Source organism: Tamandua tetradactyla, chromosome 21, assembly GCF_023851605.1.
Source record: "Tamandua tetradactyla isolate mTamTet1 chromosome 21, mTamTet1.pri, whole genome shotgun sequence".
Taxonomy (NCBI): domain Eukaryota; kingdom Metazoa; phylum Chordata; class Mammalia; order Pilosa; family Myrmecophagidae; genus Tamandua; species Tamandua tetradactyla.
The window spans coordinates 53485905-53501669 of NC_135347.1; the positions used below are offsets into that span (position 1 = coordinate 53485905).

The window sequence follows — 15765 nt, forward strand, 5'->3', positions numbered from 1 at the left end:
TTGAGGTCTGTAAATTTCTTGCTTTTATGCTAGAAATCATTATGATAGTGCCAGACACTGAAGCAAATGCCACACTACTTATACTTGGTCTTCTAGTTTTTCATAAATTTTATAATTTTTGAAGGTCATAGCAATATGCAAAAAAAAAATCCATTTTTTCCACGATGTATATACTGTTACTCTTGAAAAATATTTTCTCCAGTATTGATTACTGAGTTTTTCCCATAAAAAAAAAATAAAGAAAAATACATACTTACTGTCATTTTGTGACTTAGGAAACAAATTATATCTTGTACTTTGTCTTATTGTGTTTCTGTCTCACTAAGTCTAAGATCAAACCCATCTTGAAACTAGTATTTTTCCCTTTAAAACCAAAAGAAAAAAAGAGAAGTTTTTAAGTAGAGAAGCAAGATTGTTATATTTAAAATTACCATGAATTTTTTGATCCTTTTGTCATATGTGCACTTTCTCTTCGGTACTCTCTATTTAGATCTCTGAATTCTGAGCTGTCTCAAATTGGTCTGTATGTTTGTCTGTGTATTTTGACTAAAATTGGAAAATGTCAACTGTGATACTGATAAAGTACAGGATATAAAAATGGTAAGACTGAAGAATAGAATTAAGGAACAAGAGTATGTCACAGTTCTTAAGCCTGCTCTCTCTATTTTGATGTGACCAGTGATAAGGTTCACAGTATTGCTTTATACAGTTCTTGTATTTGAAAGGAAGAAGCTGATCCTTTCAAATAAACATGGTGTATATTGTTCTTCTGGGACTATTTCATTGGTATAAAAAAAGTACCATTTCTTTCTTTCTTTTTTATTAATTAAAGAAAAAAAGAAATTAACACAACATTTAGAAATCATTCCATTCTACATATGTATTCAGTAATTCTTAACATCATCACATAGATGCATGATCATCATTTCTTAGTACATTTGCATCGATTTAGGAAAAGAACTAGCAAAACAACAGAAAAAGATATAGAATGTTAATATAGAGAAAAAAATAAAAATAATAATAATAGTAAAAAAAAGACACAAACAAACAAATAAACAAAAAAAACTATAGCTCAGATGCAGCTTCATTCAGTGTTTTAACGTAATTACATTACAATTAGGTATTATTGTGCTGTCCATTTTTGAGTTTTTGTATCTAGTCCTGTTGCACAGTCTGTATCCCTTCAGTTCCAATTACCCATTATCTTACCCTGTTTCTAACTCCTGCTGGTCTCTGTTACCAATGACATATTCCAAGTTTATTCTTGAATGTCGGTTCACATCAGTGGGACCATACAGTATTTGTCCTTTAGTTTTTGGCTAGACACACTCAGCATAAAGTTCTCTAGGTCCATCCATGTTATTACATGCTTCATAAGTTTATTCTGTCTTAAAGCTGCATAATATTCCATCATATGTATACACCACAGTTTGTTTAGCCACTCTTCTGTTGATGGAGATTTTGGCTGTTTCCATCTCTTTGCAATTGTAAATAACGCTGCTATAAACATTGGTGTGCAAATGTCCGTTTGTGTCTTTGCCCTTAAGTCCTTTGAGTAGATACCTAGCAATGGTATTGCTGGGTTGTATGGCAATTCTATATTCAGCTTTTTGAGGAACCGCCAAACTGCCTTCCACAGTGGTTGCACCATTTGACATTCCCACCAACAGTGGATAAATGTGCCTCTTTCTCCGCATCCTCTCCAGCACTTGTCATTTTCTGTTTTGTTGATAATGGCCATTCTGGTGGGTGTGAGATGATATCTCATTGTGGTTTTGATTTGCATTTCTCTAATGGCCAGGGACATTGAGCATCTCTTCATGTGCCTTTTGGCCATTTGTATTTCCTCTTCTGAGACGTGTCTGTTCAAGTCTTTTTCCCATTTTGTAATTGGGTTGGCTGTCTTTTTGTTGTTGAGTTGAACAATCTCTTTATAAATTCTGGATACTAGACCTTTATCTGATATGTCGTTTCCAAATATTGTCTCCCATTGTGTAGGCTGTCTTTCTACTTTCTTGATGAAGTTCTTTGATGCACAAAAGTGTTTAATTTTGAGGAGCTCCCGTTTATTTATTTCTTTCTTCAGTGCTCTTGCTTTAGGTTTAAGGTCCATAAAACCACCTCCAATTGTAAGATTCATAAGATATCTCCCTACATTTTCCTCTAACTGTTTTATGGTCTTAGACCTAATGTTTAGATCTTTGATCCATTTTGAGTTAACTTTTGTATAGGGTGTGAGATACGGGTCCTCTTTCATTCTTTTGCATGTGGGTATCCAGTTCTCTAGGCACCATTTATTGAAGAGACTGTTCTGTCCCAGGTGAGTTGGCGTGACTGCCTTATCAAAGATCAAATGTCCATAGATGAGAAGGTCTATATCTGAGCACTCTATTCTATTCCATTGGTCGATATATCTATCTTTATGCCAATACCATGCTGTTTTGACCACTGTGGCTTCATAATATGCCTTAAAGTCAGGCAGCGTGAGACCTCCAGCTTCGTTTTTTTTCCTCAAGATACTTTTAGCAATTCGGGGCACCCTGCCCTTCCAGATGAATTTGCTTATTGGTTTTTCTATTTCTGAAAAGTAAGTTGTTGGGATTTTGATTGGTATTGCATTAAATCTGTAAATCAATTTAGGTAGGATTGACATCTTTACTATATTTAGTCTTCCAATCCGTGAACACGGTATGCCCTTCCATCTATTTAGGTCTTCTGTGATTTCTTTTAACAGTTTTTTGTAGTTTTCTTTGTATAGGTTTTTTGTCTCTTTATTTAAATTTATTCCTAGGTATTTTATTCTTTTAGTTGCGATTGTAAATGGGATTCGTTTCTTGATTTCCCCCTCAGCTTGTTCATTGCTAGTGTATAGAAATGCTACAGATTTTTGAATGTTGATCTTGTAACCTGCTACTTTGCTGTACTCATTTATTACCTCTAGTAGTTTTGTTGTGGATTTTTCCGGGTTTTCGAGGTATAGTATCATATCGTCTGCAAACAGTGATAGTTTTACTTCTTCCTTTCCAATTTTGATGCCTTGTATTTCTTTTTCTTGCCTAATTGCTCTGGCTAGAACCTCCAACATGATGTTGAATAATAGTGGTGATAGTGGACATCCTTCTCTTGTTCCTGATCTTAGGGGGAAAGTTTTCAATTTTTCCCCATTGAGGATGATATTAGCTGTGGGTTTTTCATATATTCCCTCTATCATTTTAAGGACGTTCCCTTGTATTCCTATCTTTTGAAGTGTTTTCAACAGGAAAGGATGTTGAATCTTGTCAAATGCCTTCTCTGCATCAATTGAGATGATCATGTGATTTTTCTGCTAGTACCTTTTCTTAAAAAGAAGTAGAAGAAAGAGCAAAGATCAAGGAATTAACAGTACATCTGGAGGAACTAGAGAAAGAGCAGCAAACTAACCCAAAGTAATAGAAGAAAAGAAATAAAAAAGATTAAAGCAGAAATAAATGAAATTGAGAACATGAAAAAAATAGAGAGACTTAACAAACCAGAAGTTGGTTCTTTGAGAAAATCAATAAAATTGATGAAATCTTATCTATGCTTATTAAAGAAAAAAAAAAAAGAAGAGAGGATGCAAATAAATAAAATGAAAAATGGGAGAGGGGACATTACTGACCCCACAGAAATAAAGGAGATAATAAGAGGATCTTATGAGCAACTATATCCAAATAAACTGAACAACATAGATGAAATGGACAACTTCCTAGAAAAGCATGAACAACTAACACTGACTTGAGAAAAGACAACTTCAACAAAACAATCACAATGAAAGAGACTGAATCAGTCATCAAGTAGCTCCCAAAATAGAAAAGCCAAGGACCAGATGGCTTCACATGTGAATTCTACCAAGCATTCAAGAAAGAATTAGTACCAATCCCGCACAAACTTTTCAAAAAAACTGAAGAGGAGGGAAAGCTACCTAACTCATTCTACAGAACCAGCATCACCCTATTACCAAAGCCAGACAAAGATATTATAAGAAAAGAAAATTATAGACCAATCTCTTTAATGTATATAGATGCAAAAATCCTCATGAAAATATATATGCTTGACACTGTATGCCAAAAATCCTGAAAAATCTACAGAAAATCTACCAGAGCTAATAAATGAGCACAGCAAAGTGGCAGGGTATAATATCAACCTGCAAAAATCAGTAGTGATTCTCTACACTAATAATGAGCAATCTAAGGAGGAAATAAAGAAAAAAATTCCATTTACAATAGCAAACAAAGAATCAAATATTTAGGAATAAATTTAACTGAGGCCACAAAAGATCTATACATAGAAAATTATAAGAAATTGCTAAAAGAAATCAAAGAAGATCTAAATAAATGGAAGGGCATACCATGTTCATGGATTGGAAGACTAAATATAGTTAAGATGTCAATTCTACCCAGATTTATAGATTCAATGCAATATCAATTAAAATGCCAAAACTTACTTTGCAGAAATAGAAAAACCAATAGCCAATTTATTTGGAAGGGCAGGGTGCCTAAAAATACCTCAAGAAAGAGGAATGAAGTGAAGGTCTCACAATACCTGACTTTGAAGGACATTACAAAGCTACGGTGGTCAAAACAAATGTACTGGTATAAAGATAGATATACTGACAAATGGAATGAAATTGAGTGTTCAGGAATAGACCTACTCATCTACAGACAATTGATCTTTGATAAGACAGTCAAGCCAACGCACCTGGGACAGAGCTGCCTCTTCAATAAATGGTGTTTGGAGAATTGGATATTCATATTCAAAAGAATGAAAGAGGACCCATATCTCACAGCTTATACAAAAATTAACTCAAAATGGATAAAAACCCTAAACATTAGAGCTAAGACCATTAAACATTTAGAAGAAAATGTAGGGAAGTATACTATAGATTTGATGATGGGAAGTATTTTTCTAGACCTTACAACCAAAGTGTGAGCAATGAAAAAAAAAGACATAGATAAATGAAATCTCCTCAAAATTGAACACTTTTGTGCATCAAAGGATTTTGTTTGGAAAGTAAAAAGTCATCCTACAGCTAAGTATACTAGTAATTATGCCTGAGAGTAACCTCCCAGAGAGCCTATTTTGTTGCTCAGATGTGGCCTCTCTAAGCCAACTTTGCAGGTGAACTCACTGCCCTCCCACCTAAGTGGGACATGACTCCCAGGGGTGTAGAGCTCCTTGATAACATGGGACCTGGCCTCCGGAGATGAGCTGGAAGCCAGCATCATTGGAATGAGAAAGACTTCTTGACCAAAAGGGGGAAGAGAGAAAAGAGACAAAATAAAGTCTCAGTGGCTGAGAGATTTCAAACAGAGTTGGGAAGTTATTCTTGAGGTTATTCTTATGGATTATATAGATATCCCTCTTTAGTTCATGGTGTATTGGAGTGGCTAGAGGGAAGTAGCTGAAGCTGTTGAACAGTGATCCTATAGCCTTGATTTTTTAAGATGATTATATAACTATATAATTTTATAATGTGATCATGTGATTATAAAAACCTTGTGTCTGATGCTCCTTTTATCCAGAGTATGAACAGATGAGTGAAAAAAAGGGGGTGGGGTAAAAATTAAATAAATAATAGGAGAGATAAAAGGTAAAAATTGGGTAGATTGAAATACTGTGGGTCAATGAGAGGAAGGGGTAAGGAGTGTGGTATGTATGATATTTAAAATTTTTCTTTTTATTTCTTTTTCTGGAGTAATGCAAATGCTCTAAAAATGATTATGGTAAAGAATATACAACTATGTGATAATATTGTGAATCATTCATTGTATAATATGGTGGACTGTACATGTGTGGATATTTCTCAAAAAAAATATTTTTTAAAAGACAACCTACACAATGGGTGACAATATTTGGAAACCAAACATCAGGGAAAGAGTTTAATATCCAGAATATATAAAGAGATTCTACAATTCAACAACAAAAGATAAATAAGCAAATTTTTAAAAATAGGCAAAAGACAAGGACAGACGTTTCTCCAAAGAGAAAATACAAATGGCTCAAAAACATATGAAAAATACGAAAGGATGCTCAACATCACTGGCCCTCAGGGAAATGTAAACCAAAACCTCAATGAGATATCATCTCACCCCTACTAGAATGGCTATTATAATATAAAAAAAAAAAAAAAGAAAACTACAAGTGCTGGAGAGGATATGAAAAAATATACACACTTATTCAGTTAGTGGGAATGTAGAATGGTGCATCTGCTCTTAAAGGCAGTTTGGTGGTTCCTTGGTAAGCTAAGTATAGAATTGTCATACGATCTAACTGTCACATTACTAGATACATATTTGGAAGAACTGAAGGCAAGGGCACAAACAAACGTTTGCACACTGATGTTTATAGTGGAATTATTCCTGATTGCCAAGAGTTAGAAATAGCTCAAATGTCCATCAAAGGACAAGTGGTTTTAGCCACTTACAAACTGTGGTATATACATGTGACGGAATATTACGCAGCTCTAAGACCGAATAAAGTCATGAACTTTATTACATGTAACAATGTGGAGGAACCTTGTATGGTCTCACTAAACACTGTATGGAACTCACTTTAATGAGTGAACTTTGACAGTTAAAGTTGATAACAGTTTATCGGGTGATAGCAAGAGAGTAGAGATTGGGCATTTGTTGCTGAAGGAGTACAGAATGTCCAACAGGACTGATTTTAAAGATTCAGAAATGGATAGCACAATGCTATCTGATGGTAGCAAAATATTGTGAGTACCCTGAACAAAACTGAGAGTGAGTGTGGTTGAGAGAGAAGAACCAGTGTCATGTATGACACCAGAAGAAAGGTAGACAATAAAGACTGAGATGGTATAACTTAGCAAGGCTTAGAGTGGATAATGATGGTGCTTAAGTTTACAGATATAAGAATGTTTTTGTATGAGGGAGAACAAATGAATGTCAACATTGCAAGGTGTTGAAAATGGGATGGTATGGAGAGCTGGTACAATCCATGCAGACTACGGTCTGTAGTTAACAATAGCATTGTAATATGCTTCCATTGAATGTAACAAAGGCGTTATACCAAAGCTAAATGTCAATAAGTAGGGGATGTGGGAAAGGGGTAAGAGATTCTTTGTGGAAGGGAAATGTCCTCATATAGATTGTGGTGGTGAGGTCATGGCTATGTGATCATATAGGGAACTGTTAAATTTTTTTACTAAGGTTGGATTGTATGCTGTGTGGATAAAACTTTAAAAATGAACAGAGAGACAAAAGGGCTGAAGAAAAGGTGAGGAGAGAGAGCGGTACCTTTTCATTGGGGGTAGGGAAGTAAAGTGGTGCAGCCACTTGGCCCCGCAGGAAGCGTGGGGTGGTGTTGCCTTATGATCTTGCAACCCAGTAATTAGGTGTATACTTGGAAGAACAAAGCATGGGGACATGAATGGACAGTTGCACACTGGTGTTAATGAGCTACTGAGCAGCTGCAAGAAGAAATAGCTGTGAGACCTACAACTAGGTGAACCTTAAGGACTGTACGTTGAGTGAAACTTAAGGACTGAATGCTGAGGGAAATAAGGGAGAAACAAAAAAAAAACAAATATTATAAAGCCTCACTAATATGGACTAACTATAATGTGCAAACTCTGAGAGTTGAATTCGAGAGCGTAGGTTATCAGGTGAAGGCCTATTGTAAAGACTCTTAGATTGTAAGTTCTTAACACAGTCACATCTATTCTGGAGTTATAGCTGTTATTTCTAAATTCTAAAGAATTTGGGGTATTTGTGTGACAACTGAGATTCAGAGCTAGAGTTCTGCAGCTATGAAAGCCAGCATTACCCCATACAGCAACTGTTAAAAACACTGAAAAAGTGATCAGACTTCAATTAGATATATGAATGGAGCTGATCTGGGTAAGACTAAGATAAATTAGACTAAAGGGTAAAGGATGATCTTGACTGTATTTTAAAACTTCAGCTTCTGTGTGAGACCAAAGGAAGAGATGTTATTTGGTGCAAAATTTATATTTTTGGTAGCACACTAATTTAACTTGTATGTTCAACTTATTCAAACACCATAATTACATGGAATCTTGAATAGGAAGGGAGATCTTGTTAATTTGTACTCTGCATCCCAGAGTTATCTAAGCAGAAGATAAAAAAAGTATTTGCAAATTCCCTTGAAGGGCTAGGGAAAAAGGTGGAAATATTAAACTTCTCCACCTGGGAAAGACCTAATATTCTTGTAAGCATTAAGGACTGCCAATTTGATGGGCCAAGCCCTCTATCTTGGAGTTTGCTCTCATGAAACTTATTCCTACAAAGGAGAAGCTAAGCCTACTTATGATTATGCCTAAGAGTCACCCCCAGAGAACCCATTTTATTGCTCAGATGTGGCCTCTCTCCTACACCAACTCTGCAGCTAAACTCATTGTCCTCCCCTCTACATGGGACATGACTCTCAGGGGTATAAATCTCCCTGGCAATGTGGGATATGACTAACCTGGGGATAAACCTGGCCCTGGCATTGTGGAAGTGAGAAAGCCTTCTTGACCAAAAGGTGGAAGAGAAATGTAAAAAAAACCCAAAACACCAAAATTTCATTGGCTGAGAGATTTCAAATAGAGCCAAGAGGTCATTCTGGAGGTTATTCTTATTCAGTATATAAATATCCCTTTTCAATTTTTGTTGTACTGAAGTAGCTAGAAGGAAGTACCTGACACTGTTGAACTGGAATCCAGTAGCCTCAATTCTTGAAGATGAATGTTTAACTATATGGCTTTTAAGGTGAGACCGTGTGATTGTGAGAATCTTGTGTCTGACACTCCCGTTATCCAGTGTATGGACAGATGGGTAAGAAAAAAAATAAAAAAGGAAACCAAATAATTAAATAAATAATGGAGGGGTGAGATGCTTGGGTGTTCTTTTTTACTTCTATTTTAATTTTTGTTCTTATTTTTACTTTTTTGGTGTAACGAAAATGTTCAAAAATTGTGGTTATGGTAGCATAGCATTGGGAGTGTAATTAACAGCATTGATTATATATGCTTTTAATTTTTCCTTTTTTCAAAATTTTAGGTTATATATATGTGACTGGCATAAAAATAAAGAAAGTAGAACAGAGGACTGTACAACACAGTGACCTCTATTGTAAATGATGGATTCTAGTTGATAGTACAATTTAAAAAATATTCTTTCATGAATTTAACAAGTGTACCTTACCAATGCAAGGTGTTAATATTAGAGTGGTTTATGAAAACTGCATTTTATGTGTTTTATGCATTAAAACTTCTCTAATAAAAAAAGGTTTAGCGCAAAAAAAAATTGATTTGTTGTGAATGCACAGCTCTATTGGTGATCCTGTAAACCACTGATTGTACACTTTGGATGATTATATGGTATGTGCATGTGTAATATATCTCAAAACTGCATAAAAATATATAACTTTGTAGGAAACGTAAAAACAGAAGAAAAACCTCTAGGTTTTTCTTTCATGTCCTCATTTGTCCTCCTTTTACTATTTCTTTCCCTCACCCATTTTTTTCAAATATCTCCTTTTTGTTGTCTCACTATTTTTCCTTCCAGATTCATTTATTACTGACTCTGCCCCACCATTTCTGTCTCCCTTAAGTAATTGTGCACTCTTTTTCTCATTTTCTTTTAAATATGGCTCTCTGTAGAAACCTCAATGAAATTACACTTAATTCATTTAAATGTAACTTCTCTGGAACAGGGTTTGCTATTGCAGAGGTTCCTAAAAAGCCATTCACCCCAATACTCTTTTTTTTTTTTAACATCTTTATTGTATAGTATAACATACACAAAGCAGAGAGAGAAAAAAAGCAACAGTTTTCAAAGCACTTTTCAATAAGTAGTTACAGGACAGATCCCAGAGTTAGTGATGGGCTACCAAACGATCCTCTCAGATTTTTCCTTCTGGTTGCTCCAGAATATAGGAGGCTAGAAAGCATAAATATTTTTTTTTATCATCAAATCACTTTTTTTTTCTTTTTTATGAAAAATAACAAGTATTCAAAAAAAAGCAATAAATTTCAAAGCACAGCACCACAATTAGTTGTACATTTCAGAGTTTGGCATGGGTTGCAATTCCACAATTTTAGGTTTTTACTTCTAGCTGCTCTAACATACTGATACGTTAGCAATTTAAATGATTGATATCAATTTAATGATTCAGGATTCATATTAATTTGTTAAGTCCTATCTTCTCTGTATAACTCCACCATCACCTTTGATCTTTCCAGCCCTCTCTTTGGGTCACCCCAAACCTCGTGATGACCAACTGGCTCTCAAACTGGACTCCCTCTTCCCCTTCCTCACAGACACTGCCCAGGAGGTGCTCTGGCTTTTGTCTTCCTGACACCTGTCCTATCTCCCCTCCCTCGGGGCCAGTAGGACAGCCCCCACTCAGTGAACCACTGTTATTCTCTCAAATTTGTCCTCTCTACCAGTCTCTATGCCCTCGCTTCGTTCTATTCTTCTCCCAGCTGCAAGATTAATATTTCCAAAAGCTAATCTGGCCTTCCCAAGCCTTGTTTAAAAACCCTTCAATAGCTCCCATTATCTAGAGGATGAAGTCTAAACAACTGGCACAGTAGGCCCTCCATCATCTGACACCATCAACTTCCCTAAGCCTCATTTTCCTTGAAATTGCCTTTTCATCTCCTACACTAAGTAACTGCAGTCCCCCTAAAACACCCTGACACTATGCAATTAATGGATCTATGCTTTTGCTCATGCTTTTCTCTCTGCCAAACACGGATTCATCTTTTAAGACAACTTTCAGAGAAATATATGAAAGATGCTTAACCTAACCAGATGTCAGGGAAGTAGAAATTAAAATAATAATCGTTCTCCTATCTAATAATCAAAATGTTAAAAGATTGTCAACTGGGAAAAATAACAAGAAAACTGGCACTCTTTTACATGTGCTTTAGAAGGTAATGTGATAGTATTTATCGTGATTTTAAATTATTTTGTCAAGTATTTTCTTCTCTATAAAGGCTTTCCTTCTCGTGACCATCCATCCCCCCACTGACCACTCCTTCCTTTGTGTCTCACCAAAGTCTACAAGTACTTCTAACACAAAAACCATAAAAAAATAATGGCACTTATTTGTTTACACACTTGTGCCTTCCAAGGAGCCTGTAAGCTACTTGAAGTCAGGGATCCTAACCTATTTGTCTGTGGAATCCTAGCCCCTAGTTAGTATCTCGCAAAGAATAGATGGACATCAAGGTACTTAATGAATGAACAAATGAGCAAATGAATGAAGAGACAGATGGCTAGATGGATGGATGCAGGGTCTCCATCCAGGAAAGTTTGTATTTGAAAATACAAAACTATTCCAATATAAGGCACTTTTTTTTCTTATGTTGGGGTAATGATAAATAGGACAGATTTCAAAAATTTGGAGGGGGGGCAAATATATTCTGGGTTAACTTCAACTTAGAGCTCTATAACATTCAGTCAAAGAAACTCAAAAGGAGCAACAGCCTTACCAAAACTCAAATGTGAAATCAAACATGAGCACTCGCTGGCGTACTTAACACAAAGTATGGTCTTGAGAACTACACACAGTCTTTAATTTGCTTTTTATATCATTTGTAGCTACTTCCACCATTCCATTATACGGATAACTACCCTCTAAATTGCACTTACATGTTTTCAAAGCTATTCTGAAACTGTAGTACAAAATATTTTGTATTAAACATCTGAAATTTTATTTTCTAAAAGTATTTTTTTGCTCACTTAATTAGTTAAACCAATGGAGCTAATTACCACTTGATTCTCATTTTAATTTGGGAATTATATTCCTAAAATTTTCCTCCTAGGCACATAGTTTGTGCAGTTTCATTATTGATTTCAATCCCCCTTGAGATACATTCAGCAGCGATTTACATCTGAAAATACCTTATGAACTCTTTGACGAATGATGGTTTCCTAACCCCTAAACCTCAAGGAAACCACCTTGGGAAATGTTTGCCAGATGCTGCACTCTCTCTGTTGCTCTGTGCTTCTCTAAGAGCTTTTCTCTCCATGATGGAGTAGGTTTATTTAATCTGCTACTAAGGGGGAAAAATCAGGCATAAGATTTATATGTTTAGACAGGGGGAAATGCAGAAGATTCCCATCTCTTTCTTTTTTTTTTTTTTTTTAAATTTTTTAATTTTTTTTATTAACGGAAAGAAAAAAAAAAGAAATTAACACAACATTTAGAAATCATACCATTCTACATATGCACTCAGTAATTCTTAACATCATCACATAGATGCATGATCATTGTTTCTTAGTACATTTGCATCGGTTTAGAGGAACTAGCAACACAACAGAAAAAGATATAAAATGTTAATATAAAGAAAGGAAATAAAAGTAGTAGTAATAGTAAAAAACAACAACAACAAACAAACCAACAAGCAAACAAAAACAAAAAAAAAACCCTATAGCTCAGATGCAGCTTCATTCAGTATTTTAACATGATTACTTTACAATTAGGTATTATTGTGCTGTCCATTTTTGAGTTTTTGTATCTAGTCCTGTTGCACAGTCTGTATCCCTTCAGCTTCAATTACCCATTGTCTTACCCTGTTTCTAACTCCTGCTGAACTCTGTTACCAATGACATATTTCAAGTTTATTCTCGAATGTCCGTTCACATCAGTGGGACCATACAGTATTTGTCCTTTAGTTTTTGGCTAGATTCACTCAGCATAATATTCTCTAGGTCCATCCATGTTATTACATCCATCTCTTTCTTAATTGTTGAAAACTCCATGAGGGACAAAGATGAAATTTCCAGAAATGATGTTGTAGTCAACACAAGTCCAAGACGCATGATCTGTGGCTGTGATCTATGGGGAAGCTATGAATCTAGGCAGGGACCTGCCTCTGAGCTCTGTACTTTATCTCATAGTACTCAGGTGCTGGGAAGACTGGATTCAAATGATATTCATGTTCACATGAGAATTATTTCTATTCCAAAACTTGCTCACTGACTTTGAATATTGGTTATTTTTCATTTCCTTTTAGGATTAATATTTGTGAAATCTCCCATTAGGAACAGTTCCAGGGCAGGTGTGGGGGTGGAGGTGGAGTGGACTGGAAGCAGTGGGGGGCAGTTCAGGAACAGTCCAGAGGGGGCTCAGGACCTAACTATATTGGGTGCGAATGCAGATCCTGTGTAAGGATTTTTGTCCTTTGAGAGGAAGAGAGACTGGAAAAGTGTTTTCACTCCAGGCAAGTAGTACCTGGTTTCCAGATATTTTCTCCCATTCAGCTGGCTGCCTCTTCACCATTTTAAAAAATCATCTGAGGCACAGGACATTTGATTTTGAGGAGTTCCCACTTACCTATTTTCATTTTTGTTGCTTGTGTTTTGGGTATAAAGTTTAAGAGGCTACCTTCTATTACTAAGTCTTGAAGATATTTCCCTATATATTCTATGAGTTCTATGGTCTTTGATCCACTTTGAGTTAGTATTTGTATAGGGTATAAGGTAGAGATCCTCTTTCATTCTTCACGCTATTGATAGCCAGTTCTCCCACGCCCATTTATTAACACGACTGTTATATATATAATATATAGTATAGGATAATATGTAATATACTATATATTTGCAAACCTATTGTATATATTATGTATAATATATATACATACATGGAGAGAGAGAGAGAGAGAGAAAGATCATTACACCCCAAAACACCGGTGCAATTCTAGCCGGGTCTGCAGGTCCTGGTGCATGCGGAAAGCTCCAGCAGTGGACATGGTGGCTGGGAGGTGGGCAGCATGCACCCCAGCAGAGACTCTGTTTGGGGCCTGATGGGTCTGGTGGCCCCCTGGCTCCCACTTGGAGCACCTTTGTGCTGTGGAACTTGGTATTTCAGCTGCCCTTGCCCACAGCCGACTCAGAATTCAGCTGCCCTTGCCCACAGCCGACTCAGAAACCATGTGATGGTTGGGTTCTGGTGTCACCTTGGCCAAATGATGATGCCCAGTTGTCTGGTCAGGCAAGCACTGGCCTGACCATGGCTGCAAGGATGTTTCGTGACTGGTTGATAAACCAGAAGGCTAGTGTAGTAACTCACGTGTTAATTGATTGCACCTGTGGCTGATTACATTTGTGATCAACTAAGTGGTATCTCCCATGTGAGATAATCCAACCAGCTGAAGGCTCTTAGGGGAGAAGAGCGACTCTTGCCCTGCTCCTTCAGCCAGCAGGCCTCTCCTGTGGCGTTCATCCAGACCCTTCTTCGGAGCCGCCAACTTCATAGCCTGCCCTATGGATTTTGGACTCTTCCGTTCCTGTGGCTGTGTGAGACACCTTTATAAATCTTATATTTACAGATCTCTCCTGTTGGTTCTGTTTCTCTAGTGAGCCCTGACAAACACATTTAGTAATATCGGGTAATTTATTTGAAATTCACCAAAGCAAAAATGGTGGTCCGGGAAATCTTTATTAAAAAATTGGAAATGAAGCTAGGTTTTAAAGGAAGGAGGCTACAAAAAGGACACAAGAAGGTGTCAGGCAGGAGGAATCAAATGTAATTCCATACAAAATATTAAACATGATATATATGTCCAATAGTAGTAAATTCAACTGGCTTAAAGAGAATGGAAACTTATTTTTTTCTCATGTGAAAGTCCATGATTGGGTAGACCAGGATGGATGTGGCATCTATGACATCTTTAGGGGATTTCGGGATGTGCTTTTCCATCTCCAGCCTTGGCATCTCTTCTCAGTCACCTGATGGCCGAGACAGTTTCTAGAGCTACAGGCGCCGCATCTACCTGTCACACAGCAAGGGATGCCGAACAGCAGCCTCAGCAGGGGAATGTGTTCAGCTAAAGTTCAGGGTTCTGTTTTAATAGGGAACAAGGAGAGAGGGATATCTGGTATGCAAAGCAGTCCTTGCCAGTTGTGCTTTGTAGGGGGTGTAGCATAATGGATAAAACAGTGCTGGATGTGGTAACAGAAGCCAGACTTTTAATCCAAGTTTAGAAACTTATAAGTTATGTGATCTTGGAAAAGTAGTAATAAAACTCTCCAAGCATTGGATTCCTCATCTGTAAATAAAAAGGGGATTTGTTTGTTAACAAGATAAAATAATGTGTGTATAGCACCTGGCACAAGGAGGCGCTTAATGAATTGCTACTATTTCACTTGTAATTTATCAGAGATTTATTGGTTAAAAAAAGTATTTTCTCTGTCCTTAGGGAGTTAATAAGAATATTGTATTGAAGAAAGAAACTAACCAACAGTAAAAGCTGATGAGCTTACAAGTAATGAAATGGTCACCAATATTATCTTCAAATATGAAATAAAAGAGAACTTTATTATGGTATTTATTTTCTAGGCAGCACCTCTAATACATAGTCCACAGAATTTAACAAGTGTTAAATCAAACCCTATTCCTTTTCAATTCCTCTGCCCAAATAAAGTAGAAATAGACATACTCCCCATGGGTTTAAGAGCGAGATTTCCAAGATTTGGTCTTTTGAGAAAGCATAAAATAAATCCTGAGGGATCACAACAGTCTAGATTAAAATAAATGTGGAAAAGGAGGTATTTCTAATTTATTTATTTTTTGATGGAAGTGAGGGCAAATAGTGGACATGCCAATAATGTGAATTCAACTTTTTCTAATAGAAAGTTTAAAAGAGAGGAGAAACTGAGACGTGTGAGAAATTCAGGTTGTAATGAGTTTTCACACTTGTCTCAACTCAATGAGTTTACTAGTCAAACCACTTGCCTTTTCAGTGATATTTTCACCCCTACTGCTTTC

The 15765-nt window shown here is 36.3% G+C and overlaps 1 long non-coding RNA gene across 3 annotated transcripts in view; it reads left to right on the forward strand.

Annotated features, from left to right (window-relative positions):
- The window catches only part of LOC143665669 (uncharacterized), a 37483-nt gene that overhangs the window by 14182 nt on the left and 7536 nt on the right, over window positions 1–15765 (forward strand). The gene's annotated exons all lie outside the window — the stretch shown is intronic.